At 43.8% G+C, this 21,398-nt stretch overlaps 1 protein-coding gene across 6 annotated transcripts in view; it reads left to right on the top strand.

Annotated features, from left to right (window-relative positions):
• The window catches only part of CTNNA2 (catenin alpha 2), a 546,312-nt gene that overhangs the window by 366,859 nt on the left and 158,055 nt on the right, over window positions 1-21,398 (top strand). The gene's annotated exons all lie outside the window — the stretch shown is intronic.

The following is a 21,398-nucleotide window of genomic DNA, read 5'->3' as shown; positions in this document are numbered from 1 at the left end:
ATAACTGGTTTGAATTTGGAGTGGTTGTAATTGTAGAAAGGTAAAACACAGTGGCTGTGACTGCTGAAGGCTTTGCCTGCGCACACACAAATGCATAACTGTGTGACCTCCAGATTCCTCTTTGTCTTGATAAAATTAGAAGTTATGTGGAATACCAGAAACAGCTTTCTGAGGCAACAGCTCATTCTTTTGTCTCTTGTTGCAATTTGTTTCTGATATAAGAAATAGATGGGTTTGGAGGACAGAATGATACTAGAAGCAGAGAATTTTGCTAGGAGATGCTATTTGTTGTAATAAACTGCTCTGGAATTCATCAGTCAAGATGAATGCTGGCATAGGCAGACTTTCTGCTAGCCATTTGTTTTTCTTCTTTTTAAAAAGCACTCTTGCCCCCACTTTCTACTCTTCAGCTGTATTCCTCTTGCCCCCACTTTCTACTCCTCAGTTGTATTCCTCTTGTCTCCAGTTTCAACTCTCAGAGGGAAAACATTTTCCTCCTGTTTCCATGGAACTTCCTATACCACTGCCCCTTGTGCTGTCATTGGGCATCACCCAGCAGAGCCTGGCTCCATCCTCTTGGTGCTCCCCCTGCACATCTTTATCAACATGAATGAGGTCACCTCTCAGGATTCTCCTCTCCAAGCAACAGAGCCCTCAGCTCCCTCAGTCCCTCCTCATAAGGAAGATATTCCACTCCCTTTGATATCTTTGTGGCTCTGTGCTGGACTCTTCCAAGCAGTTCCCTGAGGTCCTTCTTGAAGTGAGGGGCCCAGAACTGGACACAATATTCTAGATGTGGCCTCTCCAGGGCAGAGTATAGGGGCAGGAGAACCTCTCTTGACCTACTAACCACAGCCCTTCTAATACATCCCAGAGTGTCATTGGCCTCCTTGGCCACAAGAGCACCCTACTGGAAGCTTTCAAAATGCCTTGGGGTTCATTGGCTGTTGCTTACCTCTAGATACAGACTAACCCCACCTTACAATGATTGCTCTTGAAAATATCCATGTTTATTGCATTGTTTTAAATATTCAATTATATTGTAAAATTCTGAAATATGAAGGTATTTAAAATTCAGAATTACAAAATATCCTTTCAAAGCCTGCCTTGAAATTCCTGTGTTTTCTTCATTCCCCTCCTGGATGCAGCAGTTCCTGGTCCCAAAAAACAAGCTCTTACTAGTCAGCAGGTTGCTCAGGGAGGTGATGGAAGCCTTATCCCTGGAGGTTTGTAAGTCCAGGCTGGATGTGGCTCTGAGGAACCTGATCTACTGTGAGGTGTCCTGCCCATGGCAGGGAAGTTGGAACTAGATGAACTTTGAAGTTCCTTTCTCCCCTGTCAATTCTGTGATTCAGATGAGCTCATTTGATATATTTAGAGGCTCCTTCTGCATGGTTACAGAGTGCTGTGCAACGCTGACTTGTTAAGCACGTTCCTGTGGCCAACCCTAGTCAACCCATCTGTGTTATGTGAAGCTCTTCTGAAGGTCAAACCTCAAAGCCAGTTTCAGGACCAAAGCCAAAATGAGTTTATGCTTCATAGATACACTTTTGCTCTCTCTCCTGAGCGGGTCACTGAGTGGCTCTGTGTGCCTTCAGAAGTCATGCCCTTGGAAATTATAATTTGTGTATCCATGTGTCACTCAGTCTGAGAAAATAACCCTTTCTGATCTCTTTGGAATGAATCTCTTATGGGTATGAATGGAACAAAACAAAAGGCTGGTTTGCATGTTGATGGAATGGATTATTAAGGAAAAATACTTCCCCTGCATTGAGCTTGTCAGCCATCCAAGCTAGGCTGGCACTCTCTTAATCACTGCTACCTCTTGGTTTTGTTCTGGGACTGAATTTCACATGTACTCTGCATAAATATTTTAATCTATGTGTAATTATCCTGTAACTGGACAGCCAACTACTATGCACCATTCATTACTATCAATTTGTGTCATCTTTTGTCTTGGAAAAAGCTCTGTTTTCTTTAATTCTTGTGTAGTTTTCCTCTTTCTTCTTCTCAGTCCCTGCAACTTTTAATAATAGTGGTAAAAAAAAAAGCCAAAAAACACAAAACTGACAAAAAAACAAAGCAGGAAAGAAGATAACCTTTTCTTCTTGTTGAAAGAGCCTGTTGTTATGTAGCTAGGTATTAATTAATTGCAAGAATCCCCTCTGTTCTCTAAGCAGCAATCATAATGATATTTTCCTAACCCATGCTGTCATCAAAACATTTCTATTAAAATGAAGTTCTTTTATTGCTGGTTTCAATATTGAGGAGCAGGTTGGGTGTGTGGCATGACACACTGGCGGGACATAACTCAAAGGCAAGCTGTGTTCTGCATTATTTCATTAATTAAGTCTTTACTGAAGTACATAGATTCATAGATTCATAGATTTGGATTGGTTTGGAAGGGACCTTAAAGATCATCGAGTTCCAACCTCCCTACCATGGACAGGGACACCTCCCACCAGCCCAGGTTGCTCATCCAACCTGGCTTTGAATACCTCCAGGGAGGAGGCATCCACAACCTCCCTGGGCTACCTATTCCAGTGTCTCGCCACTCTCCCTGTAAAGAATCTATTCCTAATCTCCAGTCTAAACCTACCTTCTTCCACCTCAAAGCCATTGTCCCTTGTCTTTGTCAAAAGTCCCTCCCTAGCTCTCCTGTAGCCCCCTTCAGGTACTGGAAGGCTGTTTTAAGGTCTCCCTGGAGCCGTCTTTTCTCCAGGATGAACAATCCCAAATCTTGCAGCCTGTCCCCATAGGAGAGCTGCTCCAGCCCTCTGACCATCTTTGTGGCCTCCTCTGGATCCCCTCTAGCAGTTCAATGTTCTTATACATCCCTTAACCCCTAAGAAATGCTGCTCATTGATGTAAGACATCACATCTGCATCTCCTTACTTGGGGAGCATTAACCAAATACATTTATGATCCTCTGGGCGTTTCCTGAGAGCTCATGAAAGCAGAAGATTCTTCTAGAAACAGAGGTGTGCAGCCCAAGTCATGGAGCAGAGCAGAGCAGCATTTCACAGGTTTAGTCTTTACACTTCTCTCTCACATAGAAGATCATTAGGGGGGGGAAAATGTATATATGTAGATAAATAAAATTTTCAATCCTGTGCTTGTTCCTTCAAGATAAAGAGAAAGAAATCAACCCCCCTGTTCCCTTTCTACTAGAGAGGTAATCTGCATCCTGGCACCACTTTAAGATGAGATCCTTCCTACCCATTTCACACGTTGGAAATAATTACTTAACACAGTGCAGCCCATTTTGTTCACAGTAACTTTATTTTTTTTTCTTCTCCCTCAGTCATTTGCTTAGGAGTTTTGAAGTGCAAAGGATCATGTGGTGTGGAACTTCATGCAGAGCTTCTCCTGCCAGGCTATAGTTTAATTTTTTTTATTTTTTAAATATTTCCTTAGGCTTTTGATCACGGTGGAGTTGACTCACCCGGAGTGCTAATTGCCAGACTAAAGGAAACTTCACTAAAATGTAGTCTATTAGAAACAGAAGTGGACTGGGAATTGGAAGTAGAGTCTACTGCCCCTAGGATGTGCATTCAGTTGCTGTCTTGTTGGTGTTCATCATGGCTGTGTGAGATATTCAGAGTCACAGATTCACAGAATGTCTCTTGAAGGAAGAGACCTTCAGGATCATCCGAGTCCAGTCTTCAATCCAGCACTGAAGGGTCAACACTAAAGCATGTCCCTAAGTGCCAGGTCCACAGGCTGCTTAAACACCCCCAGGGATAGTGACTCCACCACTGCCCTAGACAGCCTGTTCCAATGTTTGATAAATCTCTCTGTGAAGAAATATTTCCTAATATTGATCCTAAACCTCCCCTGATACAACATGCATCCATTTGTGGAAGACCTCCCTTCTGAGGAAAGGCTGAGGGAGCTGTGTCTCTTTAGCTTGGAGAAGAAGAGACTGAGGGATCACCTCATTCATGTTCATAAAGTTGTGAGGGGTGGTGGCAGGAGGACAGAGCCAGGCTCTGCTCAGTGATGTCCAATGATAGGACAAGGGGCGATGACTGCAAGCTGGAGCAGAGGAGGTTCCATGGGAACATAAGGAAAAACTTTTTCATTGTTGAGGATGACAGAGCCCTGGAGCAGGCTGTCCAGAGAGGTTGTGGAGTCTCCTTCTCTGGAAACAATCAAAACCCACCTGAATGTGTTCCTGTGTGACTTGCTCTAGGTGATCTTTCTCTGGCAGTGGGGTTGGACTGGATATATTTCAAGGTTCCTTCCAACTCCTAACACTCTCTTGCCACCAGGGAAATAGACCGTCGCCCTCCTCACTCCAGCCTCCTTTCAGGGACTTGTAGAGAGTTCTCCCCTCAGCCTCCTTTCCTCCAGTCTCTACAATCCATCCCGTTTCATTAAAATCATTGGGGGTTTGTAGGAAATTAGTATTTGAGTATTATTTTAGTTAACCCTAATAAAATTATGGGGTGTGACTGTCAAGGCTTAGGGCTGGACTGGCCTCTAGATATGTAAGAGTAGAGGAATCAACAGGAAGTGTGGAATGCTACGTTGTGTTACTACTGCAATTGCTGTTGGGGCCACTGCAGAGCCAAATTAATGAATTATTAGAATCATACTGTTTCAAAGAATTAGTAAGGTTGGAAAAGATCTCTAAAGATTTGAGTCCAACCATCAACCCAACACCACCATGGCCACTAAACCATGTCCCCAAGTGCCATGTCTATACATTTTTTGAACACCTCCAGGGATAGTGACTCCATCACCTCCTTAGGCAGCCTGTTCCAATCCCTGACCACTCTTGCAGGAATAAAATTTTTCTTAATCTTCAACCTAAACCTCCCCTGGCACAGGCTGTTTCCTCTAACCCTGTCACTTGTTACTAGGGAGAAGAGACCAACCTCATTACCACTTGGAATTGATTTCTCTATGCGTCTATATCAGGTATCCTAAACAACTGCAGCTGTCTGTGGATGACTTTTAACAGTGCATGATTTGTACTGAGACTTGCAAACTGCCATGGTTTGTCTTGATACAAATCCTGAACTGTTCCCCAATGAGAAATCTCTTGCAGTGAATAACTGGGTACAACCCCAGATCTGCAGCTGGCCTCCAAAGCCAATTCTGGTTGCTAACGGAAGGCGTGCCCTGGATAACTGAGGAACTTCAATCCCACAGCTTTTCAGTCCTATTGAAAATGTACACACTTGTCCGATTGGATGAATTCTAAAATGCATCTAAATAACTTAGCAGGGTATAAATAACTTTGGAGCTGACAAATCAAATCCAAGGCCGTTTTAATGTTCTTTGGAAGGCTAACCTCCCTTTGGCACCTTTGAAGGCTCGTTCAGTTTCATTTCTGAGGATCAGGATGAAGGTGGTGCCAATTAGCATCTGTTTCAAAGTTATTTCAGATCTTGCACTGGAACCACAGGTTTCAGTCTGCTGTGATTTCATTTAACATTCTTTAAGGTTTTTTACACTTCATTTCCTACAAGAAGTCTCTGTGGCAATCTCCCAAAAGAACTCTTTTGCTTTTAACCCCTTTTGCAAGTCACTCGGGGATAGTAGTTGTGCCAGAAGATGAAGGTGTGTCAAGGAAAAGTGAAAAATGGGATTAGCCTTGTCTTTTTTTTTCTTTTTTTTAAGTTTTATGCAGAGTGTGAACTGTGCAGTGATTTTTGTGTGTTACATATTAATGTACTTTGTCTCATTTCCATTAGCTATGAGATGGGCTCCAATGGCACTTCACAGTTCCCATGCCATCATTATCAGTGCAGCAGAGTAAACTTGTCAAACTGCACATTTAGAGTAATGGCTCTTTTTGGAAGCATTTATGGGGATGTGCAAAGCTTTCATTCCATTACCCTGTGGGCCAGGCAGGGATGGCCAAATTAATTACTGTCTCATTAATATTGAAGATAAAGGGCCAAATCCAATTATAGACCTCAGAATCTGTGAGCTTGGAATTTCAATGTGAACATTTAAAGTGCTTTTTTGACAATAGGGGTACCAGGACCTGGGCTAAGCATTGTGACTGGTGTAAAAAGTGAAGACAGAGGTAAACTGTGCTGAGTATATTCTGAATCCTCATGCCTTCTAAATCTTAAAAAGCAAGTTAAAGCTGGAAGGAGAAGGCTTTTCCAGCTTATGCTCTGTCCTGAAGATGTGTTGATAAGGTTTGGTTTGGGGGATTTCTTTGAAGAGAATAATTGAGATTCTAAATTACACAGACATTATTCTGCTTCCTGTATTTTTTAATTTTCTTTTTTTTCTTTTTTTTTTTTTTAATAACTAGTTGAGTATCGCTCAGGAAATGAGACATCTCATTGTGTTTTTCTCTTGTGGGCATCCACCAGTCCTTATTTCCTTGATGTTCCTTTGGACATTAGGCAGAAATTCTGTACTATGAGGTTGGTGGAACACTGGAATAGGTTGTCCAAGGAGGTGGTGGAGGCCCCATCCCTGGAGACATTCAGGGTCAGGTTTGATGGGGCTCTGAGCAGCCTCCTCTAGTAGCAGATGTCCCTGCTGGACTGGATGACCTTTGAAGATTTCTTCCCTCCCAAACCATTCTGTGATTCTATACCTCCAGACTGGGTGTATATTTTTGCCTATCCTGCTGAAACTGAGACTGTGGTGCAGCTTGGAATGAAGAGGTCAGAGGGGTTCCAGGCACTGGAGCCGATCCCAGAGCACTCCATGCAATGCTTTGGGGGGAGGTTTGCAGGTATTTGTCCTTTTGAATACACCAGTCTCCCATCCCTGCCTTCAGTGGGAGAAGGAGGACTCCCTTCCCTTCCCTGCACCCATTTCATCCACTTCATCCAAGTCATCTGTTTGCTGAGTCCAAAAATACAGCTTAGATTCAGTGGAAATTTGGAGTATCCATGCAAAATGAATGTTCCAGTCCTTCAATGGAAATGATGGTAAAGCTGCTGGCTTGTGAGGGAGCACAGGGAGGCTTTGTCAGTGCACCCATTTTCATTTCAGTGAAACTCTTCCATCTTCATGCATTTACTTTTATTCTAAGAACAGAACAAAAGTCAAAACAATTTTCTAATATCTTCAAGGAGAAATAAGGACTCCAATCAGTTTATAGATTTAAAGCAATTTTTTTTTTATGCCTAATTACTTTTTAATAGCATTTACAAAGGGTTTGGGTGTTTCTTTTTTTTTTTTTTCCCTGTAAAAGGGCTGTTGATGGAAACATCACAGAGTTATTTTCAACAAGCCTTTGCTTCAGATATCCCGTACGAGCAAGCGTCTGTTTTGTGCTGCCTTTCACACTAATGCCCTGTAATTGTGTTTCACTGCCTCTGATTAAGCTGACAAGTGGTTTGAATGGCTATCACTTAGCACATTGATCTGAGGTGGTGACAGGAATAGACCACAGCTTCGCTCCACAAAAACAGGAGCTGGTCCTTTGCTCTTGCCTTCTTTGAAGGTCTGGTTGGAGGTTAAATAATTATTTTCTTTTTATTTTGCTTTGTTTTATTCCCTCGCTAATGCTCTGTGGTTGTGATGTTCTGCAAAGGAACGTGTGGGCACAAAGAAGCCAGTGGCCTGCAGTGTGCACTTGCAGCCCAGAAAGGCAATCACAGCCTGGGTTGCAGCAAGAGAAGCACAGCCAGCAGGGCCAGGGAGGTGATTCTCCCCCTCTGCTCCACTCTGGTGAGACCCCACCTGGAGTACTGCATCCAGTTCTGGACCCTCTATTACAGGAAGGATCTGGAGATGCTGGAAGGTGCCCAGAGAAGGGCCACGAGGATCAGCAGAAGGCTGGAGCTCCTCTCCTATGAAGACAGACTGAGAGAGTTGGGGCTGTTCAGTCTGGAGAGGAGAAGGCTCCCAGGAGACCTTCTTGTGGCCTTCCAGTATCTGAAGGGGGCTACAAGAAAGCTGGGGAGGGACTTTTTAGGGTGTCAGGGAGTGATAGGACTGGGGGGAGTGGAACAAAACTAGAAATGGGGAGATTCAGATTAGATATTAGGAAGAAGTTCTTCCCCATGAGGGTGGTGAGACACTGGCACAGGTTGCCCAGGGAGGTGGTGGAAGCCTCATCCCTGGAGGCTTTTGCAGCCAGGCTGGAGGTGGCTGTGAGCAACCTGCTGTAGTGTGAGGTGTCCCTGCCCATGGCAGTGTTGGGGGGGAGTTGTGTGTGGAACTAGGTGATCCTTGAGGTCCCTTCCAACCCTAACAATTCTATGAACCATTAATGACTGTAATGAGGATTGAGTTATCTTTCTTCTCCAGGCTTTCCCCTCTCTCTCCATTCATTCAGAACAGCAGCTACAATTTGCAGTCTGTGGCCAATTAAACCTCACACACATTGTTTGCTTGCAGGTGAGGTTTGCACTGGAGATGTGCCAGGCTGGAAAGCCTTGTGCCAGACACACATCAGTGCCCTCACAGAGTTTGACACACACACTAACCTGACACTGTGTAGGCTGCACAGAACACTGCCAAGCAGGGTGTCAGGGCTGGGAAGTGGCAGTGGTTTCACTGGCTGCAAGAAGCATCACCCAAAGTACTTCCCAATACTGTTCCAGTGTAGACTGTAACTGAAAGTGTTCAGAACAGATTGGAAGGCACAGAGCACACAAAGCAAGGACAAAACCCCCACCTAGGTGATCTGGTGGGAACTGGCAAGGCAAGAGAAAGGAGCAATAAATTTGAAACAGCATTGAATTCTCCAAGTATATTTTGAGTCAGCAGTGACTTCTAGCATTGATGAGCTCTTATTTTAGATAGGAAATAAACATGACTTTGTTTCTTCATGGGTCATAGAATGGTTTGGCTTGGAAGGGACCTCCAAAGGACATCTAGTCCAATTCCCCTGTAGTGAGGAAGTACATCTTCAACTAGATCAGGCTGCCCAGATCCTTGTTGAGCCTAGCCTTGAATATCTTCAGGGATGTGGCCTCAACTACCACCTGGGCAACCTGTTCCAGTGTTCCACTACCCTCATGGTGCAGAACTTGTTCCTAACATCCAACCTAAGTCTACTCTTCTCTAATTTCGAACCATTGCCCCTCCTCCTATCACTGCAGGCCTTTGTAAGCAGTCCTTTTCCAGCCTTCTGGAAGGCTTGTTTAGTACCTGGAAGGGTTGTGAACTGTTTGATGTACTTCCACTGGGCACTCTGTTTGTCAGGATGTCTGCTTAGGGACATGATTTAGTGGAAATGGCTTAGCAGTAGTGGTGGGATTGTGAGCTCAAGGTGAGCAGTTGGACTCGATGATCTTAAAGGTCTCTCTCTCCTCAACAATTCTATGATTCTATGATCCTATGAATATATGATCCTTGATTCAGCTCCTTTGCTGAAAAAAGATGCATGAAGCTCCACATTGCATAAGCCAATGTTATACTCAAATACCATCACCAAGTGGAACCTTTTTTGCTTAGAAACATAACCAAACAAAATAGGATTTGCTTGCAGCCAAGTAACATGATGTGATTCTGCTCCTCAGCAAAGAAGGAGACCTGAAAAGCAGTTTTCAAGGGATGCTGAGATGTCTCAGGAAGTCCTGCATTTAATTAAATGAGTAACACTCATCCCTGTGACTCATAATATCATCTTGAATCTAAAACTAGCTAGGCAGAGACTGGCTACAAGTGTTTTCTGGTGAATGAGACAGAAAACTGAGGCCAGTGATCATATCAAACATCAGTATCACCTCCATTAAGAGTCCTAACAAGTAGATCCAATAATTGGTAGCAGAGGCATGACAAAGATTTACTCAATACATGTTCAGTGTTTAGATGTGACTTCTGAAGAGCAGCTGAAGGAACTGGGGTTCTTTAGGCTGGAGAAGAGGAGGCTGAGAGGAAACCTCATTGCTCTCTACAACTTCCTGAAAGGAGATTGCAGTGAGGTGGGAGTTGGTCTCTTCTCCCTCCTATCAGGCGATAGAATGAGAGGAAATGGCCTGAAATTGTGCCAGGGGAGGTTTAGGTTGGACACTGGGAAAAATTTCTTCAGTGCAGGAGTGGTCAGGCATTGGAACAGGCTGCCTGGGAAGGTGGTGGAGTCACAGTGTCGGGGAGGGGTGTCCAAGAAATGTGTGGATATGGCACTTGGGGACATGGTTTAATGGCCATGGTGGTGTTGGGTTGATAGTTGGACTGGATGATCTTAAAGGTCTCTTCCAACCAAAACAAGTCTATAATTCTGTGGCTTTATGCATGTTGTATTCTTTGTTTCATGTTGTAAGGTGTCCTGAACTTCTCTACCACACCTCTTTCCCTGGTTGCTTGGTATTGCACCAGCTTTTTAACAGATAAAATTTCAATATAGAAGATGATAGGAGGCTTTGTGAATATTTCATTCCTTAGTAACATTAATTACTGTGTTGATAAGAGAAAAGATTTTTCTCAAGAGCTTGTATTAAAGTGGGCAAATTTTTACACCTTTTATTTACATAATCCTTCACTGTGAGCTTTCATATCCAAAGGGAAAGAACAAACTGTGTACTACCTCCTTTTCCTCCAGTTATTTTAGATTAAAAGAAGCCATCCAGAAGTGATTCAAAAGCAGATTGCAATTTACAGCTGGGAAGCAGTTGGTGGTTAAATGAGGAGTTTGTAGTGGACTTTTTGCAAGTAGATGTCTGTGAAGAAATTAGAATAATTCTGAATTTGGAGGTAAACATTTCTGACCTTCTAAATGGAAGCATCTGCAAGATTTCATTTAACTGATGAGTGGGGAGATTCTCATCTGATGTTAAATTAGCATGATTTCATAACAGTTGACACCATCCCCATTTCTTCCCTCAGAAGTTCTATATTTTCTTTTTTTTAATATGCATTTAAGTGTAGCAGCATTGGGTTTGTGTACTGACATCTGAACAGGAGCATGCAGCTTATCCTGTGAAACCCCTTAGGTTTTCCTCTGAACTACAGGAAATATTCTGCAGATCAACATTCTGCTACACGTTGTTATGATCAGGGGGGTTGGAGCATCTCTGCTATGAGGACAGGCTGAAGGAGCTGGGGGTGTTTAGCCTGGAGAAGAGAAGGCTCCTGAGACACCTAAGAGCAGCCTGCCAGTACCTGAAGGGGGCCACAAGAAGGGTGGAGAGAGAGTTGGCAAAAGCCTGCAGGGACAGGACAAGAGGCAATGGCTTTAAGCTGGAGAAGGGCAGATTTAGATTGGATATCAGGAAGAAGTTCTTCACTATGAGGGTGGTAGAACACTGGAACAGGTTGCCCAGGGAGGTGGTTGATGTCCCTTCCCTGGAGAAGGTGGGCTGGACAAGGTGAGGCTGGACAGGGCTCTGGGTGACCTGATCTAGCTGGGGGTGTCTCTGTGGCTGTGGGGAGCTCGGGCTGGATGACCTTTGGAGGTCCCTTCTGGCCTGGACCAGTCTATGCTTCTAAGTCACCTCATCAAACAGAAGAGTATGAGGGGAAGCTTCAGAGACAGTTCTCAAGGACATTAAGACAGAGATGTGGAGCAGAAGTACACTTGCATGCTAACACTTGTATCACTCTGCATTTGCAGTGATACAGACAGGTATTGGAGAGATTTCCTGAGGACATATCAGAAAACCTGTCTCAGGTTATCACTCTTAGCTGCTCCAATTGCATTTCCTTGTTGGCTTTTTTTTCCCCTATTATCAGTTCCCAAACTTCACTTCCAGATTAGGTTCATGTTGGCATAGAGAAAGCTCAGACAAATGAAATCTGGCTAGAACTGGGTTGTTGCTTTTTTTCTTCCTTAGCTTGCAATGTTTCTGTGACCAGCAGCTCTGTCTCTTGCAGTCACACCTCCAATTGCAGAGATTAGGAGCAGTTTTTACACAGTGTTATCCTAAGGCTCTGTCTCTTGCAGTCACACCTCCAATTGCAGAGATTAGGAGCAGTTTTTACACAGTGTTATCCTAAGGCTCTGTCTCTTGCAGTCACACCTCCAATTGCAGAGATTAGGAGCAGTTTTTACACGGCATCATCCTAAGGCTCTTGGTGGTGATGACCAAAGTATTAAGGTGTGTCTGTAGGTGGTTGCATGTTAACAGGGGTTTGAAGGGTGGGAATGAGTGTGGAGAAGCAAGCAAGGCTGCTAAGATCCAATACCAAATCTAAAAATCTATGAAGTGTATTTCTTTTAGCTAATGGGAAGTGAATTATTTACAGGACCTCAGATATCACAGCCTGGATCTCTTGGAGAGCTGCTCTGGAGAAAAACACCTGGGAGTCCTGATGGACAACAGGATGACCATAAGCCACCAATGCTGCCCTGTGGCCAAGAAGGCCAAGGGCAGCCTGGGTGTATTAGAAGGGTTGTGGTTAGTAGATCAAGAGAGGTTCTTCTGACCCTCTACTCTGTCCTACTGAGGCCACATCTGGAACCTTGTGTCCAGTTCTGGGTACCTCAATTCAAGAAGGACCTCGGGGAACTGCTTGAAAGAGTCCAGCACAGAGCCACAAATCTCTGCAGGCAGTGGAACATCTCCCTGTGAGGACAGGCTGAGGGAGCTGAGGCTCTTGAGCTTGGAGCAGAGGAGCCTGAGGGGTGACCTAATTCCTGTTGATAAAAATTTGACAGGCAGTGTGGGGAGGATGGAGCCAGGCTCTGCTCAGGGATGTCCAGTGATGGGACAAGAGGCAATGGGTGCAAGTTGAGAGGAGAAGGTTCCACAGGAACATAAGGAAAAACTTTTTCACTGTGAGGGTAACAGAGCCCTGCAGCAGGCTGCAGTTTTCATTATTTATTTCATCACATCCTTAGTTTTGATTTTGTACAGCTTTAGATAAAACTTGCTTGGATCCAGGCCAAGGACAAGATTTGTTCAGCTCAGGTACTGATATCATGTCCAGCTCATGCTTAATTTATTTTTTATTGACTTTATTTACTATCTGGGATCGGAAAGATGTGGCTTCCCCACTTCTCTGCATAGCTGTGATTATTTATACCACACTGGAACCAATTACACTCAATGTGAGCTGGTCACAGTTTTGTCAGGTAATTAAAAACTGCTGAAAGCAATTGTTTTATTTGAGGAGAGATTCTGGTCTCTAACACATATTTATGGGTGGCTTATTTAGTGAGTGGCCTTCTAGGATAGAGCAGTAGTGAAACACCATGAAGGAAACCTGGCATCCAGTGGTTTACTGCAAAGCAACAGGGCTGTGTATATCCTGGGTGGTGACAGACTGGCCCAGGTTGTCTAGAGAGGTCAGTGGTGCTTCATCCTTGGGAACATTCCAGGTCAGGCAGTCTGGGGCTCTGAAGAGCCTGCTCCAGTTGTAGACGGCCCTGGTCACTGCAGGGGGGTTGGACTAGATGACCTCTAAGGGTCACTTCCAACCATTCTGTTCTATGATTCTTTCTGTCTTGTTCTTGCTCTGCCATGACCAGTACAGGTTAGGGGTTGACCTGGTGGACAGTAGCTCCACAGAGAAGGACCTTGGAGTCCTGGTTGATAATAAGTTATCCATGGGACAGCAATGTGTCCTGGTGCCCAAGAAGGCCAATGGTGTACTCAGGTGCATTAAGAAGAGTGTGTCCAGCAGGTCCAGGGAGGTTCTTCTCTCCCTCTACTCAGCTCTGGTGAGACCACATCTGGAATATTGAGTCCAGTTCTGGGCTCCCCAGTGCAAGAGGGACAGGTGAGGTCTATTGGAGGGCTATGAGGATGATTAAGGGACTGGAGCATCTCTGTTACAAGGAAAGACTGAGAGCCCTAGGGCTGTTTAGTCTGGAGAATAGAAAGCTGAGAGAGGATCTGATCACTGTCTACAAATAAGTGCAGGGTGGCTGTGAGGAGGATGGAGCCAGGCTCTTTTCAGTGATAGCCAGTGACAGGAGGAGGGGCAATGGATGTAAACTCAATCACAGGAAATTCCATCTCAGCATGAGAAAAAAACATTTTTACTGGGAGGGTGCTGGAGCCCTGAAGCAGGCTGCCCAGAGAGGTTGTGGAGTCTCGTCTGAAGATCTTCAAGACCCACATAGATGCATTCCTGTGTGACCTGCCTTAGGTGATTCTGCTTTGGCAGGGGGGTTGGATTCAGTGATCTCTGGAGGTCCCTTCCAACCCCTACTGTTATATGATTCTGTGACAGAACCTTTCTTCTTTGTAACTGCATAAATAGAAGCCAAGAGGCCTGAGCAGAAAAAGGACATGTGGTCATGGAGGTGCTGGGTAGCAAGTTGGACTTGCTGATTTTAGAGGTATTTTCCAACCTTAATGATTCAATGAGTCTGTGATAACTAAGCAACCCTTTTCCTCCCATTTATGCAAAATTCTCTTTTTCCTGAAGAAAAAAGAAAAAAAGAATGATCAAGAGGAAAAGGGAATGTAAAAGTTTGCATTCCACACAAGGTGATTCTCTAGAAAAAGTGAAGATGGAAAACAAATGACTGCAGAACCTCCAACACAGTTACTTAGAATAAATCCTAAGCCAAATAATAATTTATGGGAATAAACAGGAAGCATGGATGAAGTCACTGAGCTGAGCTGAACAGTGATTTGTGCTCACACCCTGCTCCTAGGAGACTTCTCACCCTTCAGGTTTTAAAACATATTTTTTTTTTTTATTCTAAGCTGTCTTCTTCAGCTCCTCCACAGCAGAACCACACAGGTTTTCTAAAATGTGTTTTCCTGACCCATTCCAGGGAAATTTAGTCTTTACTCACTTTTGGAAGGATATATTGTTTAGCCTTTTCCTGACCCAAAATGAGTCTTCTTAACCTGTCAGCAGGAGACTATGAATTGGTCCCTTTAAACCTGGCTTTCTGCTTAAAAGCACTGATGCAGTTTATGTCTGTTGTTGAAGACCATTCTCCCCTTAGTACTAAGCTTCTCTTCATCACCTTTAAAAGAGCCATTGAACACAAGCATAGTTTTTAAAGAGTGATGTTGTTCAACGTTTAAAATAAAATATTAGGACAGATATATTTTTGAGGTGCAATTTATGCCTTCATAAAACATTTTGATACTGAAGTTCCGAATAAACTGTAAATAATGGAACCATCTACCTGGAAGATGATGAAAATATCAAAGTATATCACGGTTTAGTAGCTTTTGGATCAATAGATAATCTTTCCAGCTGTCTTCTGGAGGCTAAATTACTTCATGAATGGCCTCGTGGGGGTCTCGGACAGGCAACGTGTTGTGGGGGGTTGAAAATTCCCCCCTATTGTTAACTTCGCCAGACCAGCTCAGTCTGGAAGCAAATGGAAGCTGTAGTCACAAGCCAAGCTACAATCTACAATGGAATGCAATGAATATGTACAAACATACAGGAGTTACAATGCTTACAGGGATTTACAGTTAACAAACAGCACCAGGACCTCCCTGGCCAAGAGACCAGGGAACAGCTCCTCCCTCCCTGCCTCCCCCCGAGTCCCCTGTACAAAGGGAAGAGAGAGAAGCAGAGAAAGTTAGTACCAGACAAAATAATGCAGCCAAGGTCAGCAAAGCCTGCTACAATCTTCCCAGTGAAAAGGAGAGAGGAGAGAGGAGAGAGGAGAAGAGGAGAGAGGAGAGGAGAGGAGAGGAGAGAAGGGAAGGGAAGGGAAGGGAAGGGAAGGGAAGGGAAGGGAAGGGAAGGGAAGGGAAGGGAAGGGAAGGGAAGGGAAGGGAAGGGAAGGGAAGGGAAGGGAAGGGAAGGGAAGGGAAGGGAAGGGAAGGGAAGGGAAGGGAAGGGAAGGGAAGGGAAGGGAAGGGAAGGGAAGGGAAGGGAAGGGAAGGGAAGGGAAGGGAAGGGAAGAGAAGGGAAGGGAAGGGAAGGGAAGAGAAGAGAAGAGAAGAGAAGAGAAGAGAAGAGAAGAGAAGAGAAGAGAAGAGAAGAGAAGAGAAGAGAAGAGAAGAGAAGAGAAGAGAAGAGAAGAGAAGAGAAGAGAAGAGAAGAGAAGAGAAGAGAAGAGAAGAGAAGAGAAGAGAAGAGAAGAGAAGAGAAGAGAAAAAATTGTTTTGGGAACCAAATCTTATGGGAGATATCCTTCCAATGGAATTCTTTACAATAATCCTTATTGTCCTTTTTACACCCATAGTGATTTATTTACTTTTTTACTACTTTCCGCTGAAGATCTGTGAAAAAATGTCAAGGCATAGCCTAAAACTACCACACATGTAATAAGTTAGGAGAGAGCCCTCCCAGGTATTTTGACAACAGAGGAAAAAGTGTGAAAACAGTTGGTTGCCCAGAGAGGTGGGAGATGCCCCATCCCTGGAAACCTTCCAGGTCAGGTAGTTTGAGGTTCTGAGCAACTTGCTCAAGTTAGGGATGTCTCTGCTGACTGCAGGGGGCTTGGACTGGATGAGCTATAAAGGTCCCTTCTAACCTTTGAAAGTAATTGCTTTATGATTTTATCATTTTATGATTCTAGATTACCATCTTTAAGAGCTTTTTGAAGTTATTTTATTTCTCTTCAGAATCAAATTAAGTTGAAGTGCTCTCTCTCACTAAATACTTACCTTAATATTATGCAGTTTTCACTGTGAAACTTTTTAGACTTTGCTTTATGGAGGGCATGGTTGTGTTTTGTATCTGGTTTATTGTTGAGGCACTGTTGTTGGCAGTGGTTGTGACTGAAGGCATTGTCTGGAGTAGTAAAACAGTACTTAGATTTCTTCAACCAAATCTGCATGGATGTGTTGAAAAGCCACTCAACTACTCATGCTGGGTGGCAAATCAGGCTTAAGAAAATCTTGAAAAATATAGCGAAGAAGCTGACTCTTTGTTGGGTGATCTGGGGGGAAGCTGAAGCCTTGGGGTAGAAGTGCAATGCAAGACACATTCCTGACCTGGGGGACTGCAGGCAGGAAATTAGCTGATCCTGATCAACCAAGTATAAATCAAACAGTCAGGGAAAAGCTCTGAGGAAATTAGGGTGGGAGTAGTATGGATTGAGAGCATCGTTTGACAACATCTCAAGTCAAACCAGCATGCAAATGCTGTTAATGGTCACTAGAAATCAGGAACCTGATTAATATATTTTACTGTAACAGAGTTCTCCTTGTTGCACTGTGAATGGAAGTAACTCTGTCAACAGGAATTCTGAATACCAATATTTTGGCATTCAGGGAATTCTCTGCAATTCTTCCCCTTCTCCTTTTAACACAGTGCCAGCAGCAATTTTTACTTCTTGTTTTATCCCATCTCCAAAGCATCTTTCTTCTCTTTGCATAAAAAGACAAAACAGAGAAATGCTATGAGGCTCTCTACTAAGCTTTCTGTTTCTTGAAGAAACACAGGAAGCCACAACATTCTCTTCTATCCCTTCTAGGAATTAAGGCCAAAAATTTATCACAGAGCAACATTAATATAAGAGTATTTAAGGACTTAAATAAATAAACTTTAATAAACTCATATTTTCAGCACAGAGCAGATGGTGGTTGACAGACCTGCCTGAAGCAATGCAACATCACATGCCTTGCTATTTATTTTTTCAATAATGTGATTTACTAAACACATTTCTCTTTCTTTGAAACCCTACAGTGAAGATTAAAAGGCAGGAGCCATTTCATAAGCAACAGGTGAAGGGCACTTCAAATCCCTGGATGAGTAAAGATTGTGCAGAACTTGAGCAGCCTCTCTATGACTTCATCCATACCTGTGCAGGTTGCACCAGTGCAGGTCAGGGGTTGACCTGATGGAAAGCAGCTCCCTGGAGAAGGACCTTTGAGTCTTAGGGAGCAATAAGTTATCCATGGGACATCAATGTGCTCTTGTGGCCAAGAAGGCCAATGGTATCCTGGGGTGTGTTAAGAAGAGTGAGGCCAGCAGGTCCATGGAGGTTCTCCTCCCCCTCTATTCTGCCCTAATGAGACCACACCTGGAGTACTGTGCCCAGGTCTTGGCTGCCCAGTTCAAGAGGGACAGGGATATACTAGAGAGTGTCCAGCAGAGGCTATGAGAATGCTGAAGGGACTGGAACATCTGTGTGATGAGGATCCCAGGATGTGAGGATCTCAGGATGTGCTGAGAGCCCTGCGGCTGCTTAGCCTGGAGAAGAGCAGACTGAGAGGGGATCTTATTAAGGTTTAGAAATAGCTGAAGAATGGGGGTCAAGAAGAAGGGGCCAAGTGACAATAGATACAAACTAGAACACAAGAAGCTCCACCTCAACATGAGGAAAGTCTTTAATGTGAGATGTGTTGGAGGCCTGGAGCAGGCTGCCCAGAGAGGTTGTAGAGTCTCCTTCTTTGGAGACTTGCAAAACCCATCTGGGTGTGTTCTTGAGTGACCTGCCCTAGGTGACCCTGCTTTGGCAGGGGGATTGGACTCAATGACCTCTGGAGGTGCCTTCCAACCCCTAACATTCTGTGATTCTATGTGTTAATAAAACACTGCCTTTAAGAGAGCTGGACTGGATCTGTATCCACTTGCTTTGGTGGCCTATTTTCCAGCACAGAGCAGTGTGTGCTTTTTAGTGTCTCAGACAGCATGCAGGCAGGATTCAGGCAATTGCACAGAGCAGAGAGGGTTTGGGTAAACAATATAAAACAGACTTGTCCAGATGGATATTGACAGTTTGTGTTGTGTGGCCTAAGGGTCACAGAAGGGCTCCCAAGTTGTCTTATGCTTCACAATAGGATGTACCTTAAGGGCCACTGTTTATGTAATTCAAAATTAGCCTAAAAAAGTTACAAGATAAATTTGAAGAGAGGCTTAGGAGAAGTGCTACATGTAGGCTACCATGGGCCTACTCTCAGTCATAGTTTCCTCCTACAAGCAATAGCAAACACCAAGCTTGGGAACATAAATGGCAAAATTTGAAATCAACCTTGAATTTTTTTTCCCAGTGACCATTTAGGGAACGTCAGGAGGGAGCCTTTGCTCCTAAGTGGTGCAGTTTATCAGCTGCCTAATTTATTCACTACCGTTAAATAGATATCTTTATAGATAAATATCTAAAGGGCAAGTGTCAGGAGGATGGATCCAGACTCTTCTCAGTGGTGTCCAGTGACAGGGCAAGGGTTGGTGGACACAAGCAGGAGCCCAGGAGGCTCCACGTAAAGATATGGGAAAAATTCTTCCCTTTGAGAGTGGCAGAGCCCTGGAGCAGGCTGCCCACAGAGGTTGTGGATTCTCCTTCTCTGGAGACTTTCAAAACCTGCCTGGACACTATGATCCTGGGTGATTTATTCTGGGTGATTCTGCTTAGTAGGGATGATTGGACTGGATGATCTCCAGAGGTCCCTTCCAACTCCTCCCATTCTGTAATCTTGTGCTCATTGTATCCCATAGCTGACTACCTTGGAAGAAGTCCCCAGTACTCTTCAAGACAATTTTCTGACCCCCTAAATGAATGCTAAAAATAAAGGGTTCAACCCTGTATTTTGGTGGTAAGCATAAAATAAATCTGCCCTGCATGAGATCAGTGAAGAGGAATTGTTAGGTGGTTGCTTTGTTTGAGAGCTGTGGAATACCATCCCCACACAGCCTGAAGTGTCACAGTGTTTGCTTTTTGATTACCCACATTGTGTAATTTACACAGTTTAACAAATTATTCCCTGGTTTTATAATGAAAAATTAAAAAAAGAAAATATTATCTTTGCCCTAGCAAAGTCTTTAAAGATTTTGTATGGTTCGATCTCTTTCTAAGCCATTGTATTAAAGCTTGAACAAGAAGAAGGAAGATAAGGCTTTAAAGAATAGTAAAGAAATCGAATTATTTGACTGGGAAAATAAAGCATCCCAGAAGATTAATGTCACCAAGGATACTTGGTGCAGCCACTACACAGCACACAGCAGGAGAAATTGGAAGTTTTCTTAGAATGTAGCTTTGTAGTCTAACAAAATAGGAACCTGGCTGGGACTAACTCATCTCACAGTCCCTGTTGTGACATTTCCACTGTTAGGAGAGGCTTCTTAGACCAAACTTTGCTGCCTCATTTTTGTTGTGAATTTTCAACTTGAAAATCTATAAATTTGTGCACATATGACAGCTGCTGTCTTGGACAAAACAGCAAGGTCAGAATTCATGACAGCTGAAACTAAAAGCATGTGCTGACATTGCTTAGGAGAAAGTGATGTGGTCCTTTAGCTGAGGACCAGGAGAACTCCGTCAAAGGATGAACACAGAGAAAGTGAGATAAAACCAGCAGCATGTTCAAACTGGAAAACAATAAGTTCCACCTCAGCATGAGGAAAAACTTCTTCACTGTGAAGGTGCTGGAGCCCTGGAGCAGGCTGCCCAGAGAAGTTGTGGAGCCTCCTTCTCTGGAGACTTTCAAGACCCATCTGGATGCATTCTTGTGTGCCCTGTCCTAGGTGATCCTTCTTTGGCAGGGGATTTGAACTTGGTGATCTCCCCTACCATTCTATGATTCTATTTTATCCAGATGCCTCTTCTTGTGTCACAACAAATGCTTTCTCTCTCTATTTTCTAGTCTCAATGTGTATAGATGAAATTAGATTAACTCCAGAATTTGTAATAGATTCTTGTTAAAAAGCTAAGAGGGAAATTTATATTTTTGTATTAAATTCTGGTGCTGCTTGATATTTTTATATTTGATTTTCCAAATAAAAAAAGGGGATGGGTTTTACAGACCTCTGTTTAGCCTTGAGAAGACTGAGAGGGGATCTGATCAATGTCTATCAGTATCTGAGGGGTGGGTGTCAAGTGGAGGGGGCCAGGCTCTTTTCAGTGGTGCACAGTAATAAGACAAGGAACAATGGATAGAAAACTGAACATAGAAGATTTCAGCTCAACATGAGGAGGAACTTCTTCACAGTGAGAGTGACATAGCACTGGAGCAGGCTGCCCAGGGGGGTTGTGGAGTCTCCTTCTCTGGAGACTTTCCAAACCCACCTGGATGCATTCCTGTGAGGACTACCCCAGTGACCCTGCTTTGGCAGGGGGGTTGGACCTGATGATCACTGGAGGTCCCTTCCAACCTCTAATGTTCTGTGATTCTATGCAATGATCATAACTGCCTTGGCCTCATATCATAATTAGAATTGCAGACAATAACAGCAAGCAGGCATTCTCTGGAATTAATGCTTCAAGCAGAAGACCAGGACAGGGGCCTCTTATCAGTGTAACCATGTACAGCTGATAAGAGTGCTGTGCATTTGAGAGAGCCTTATTGAAATGGTATGTTTAATCTCCATCCTACCCCAAAAGTGACTTCTCAATAGCTCCCAGAAAAGTATGCTGTTAGGCTCAGCTGGAGGTAGAAAGTGGCCCTTAATCATATGCAAGGCACAATTCTAAATAGGAGCATTTGAAAACAGCATTGGGATGACAAAGGGGTGCAGCCAGAAAGAATGGAAGATCATTTTGATTCTTGATGAAAAGCCATCAAGCAGAGTTCAATGTGATAAGAGATATAAAGATTGACAGAGAAGCAGTTTTCTCTTAAGAGAAAGGCAATACAGCTGACAAAGTCACTTCGTACTTTTTTGTACCATGGAACCTAAAAAAATACTAATTTTTTTCCCATTGGTTTTGAGCC

The sequence above is a fragment of the Indicator indicator genome, chromosome 23 (assembly GCF_027791375.1).
Source record: "Indicator indicator isolate 239-I01 chromosome 23, UM_Iind_1.1, whole genome shotgun sequence".
NCBI classification, from domain to species: Eukaryota; Metazoa; Chordata; class Aves; order Piciformes; family Indicatoridae; genus Indicator; species Indicator indicator.
This window is presented reverse-complemented; position numbering and strand designations above follow the sequence as displayed.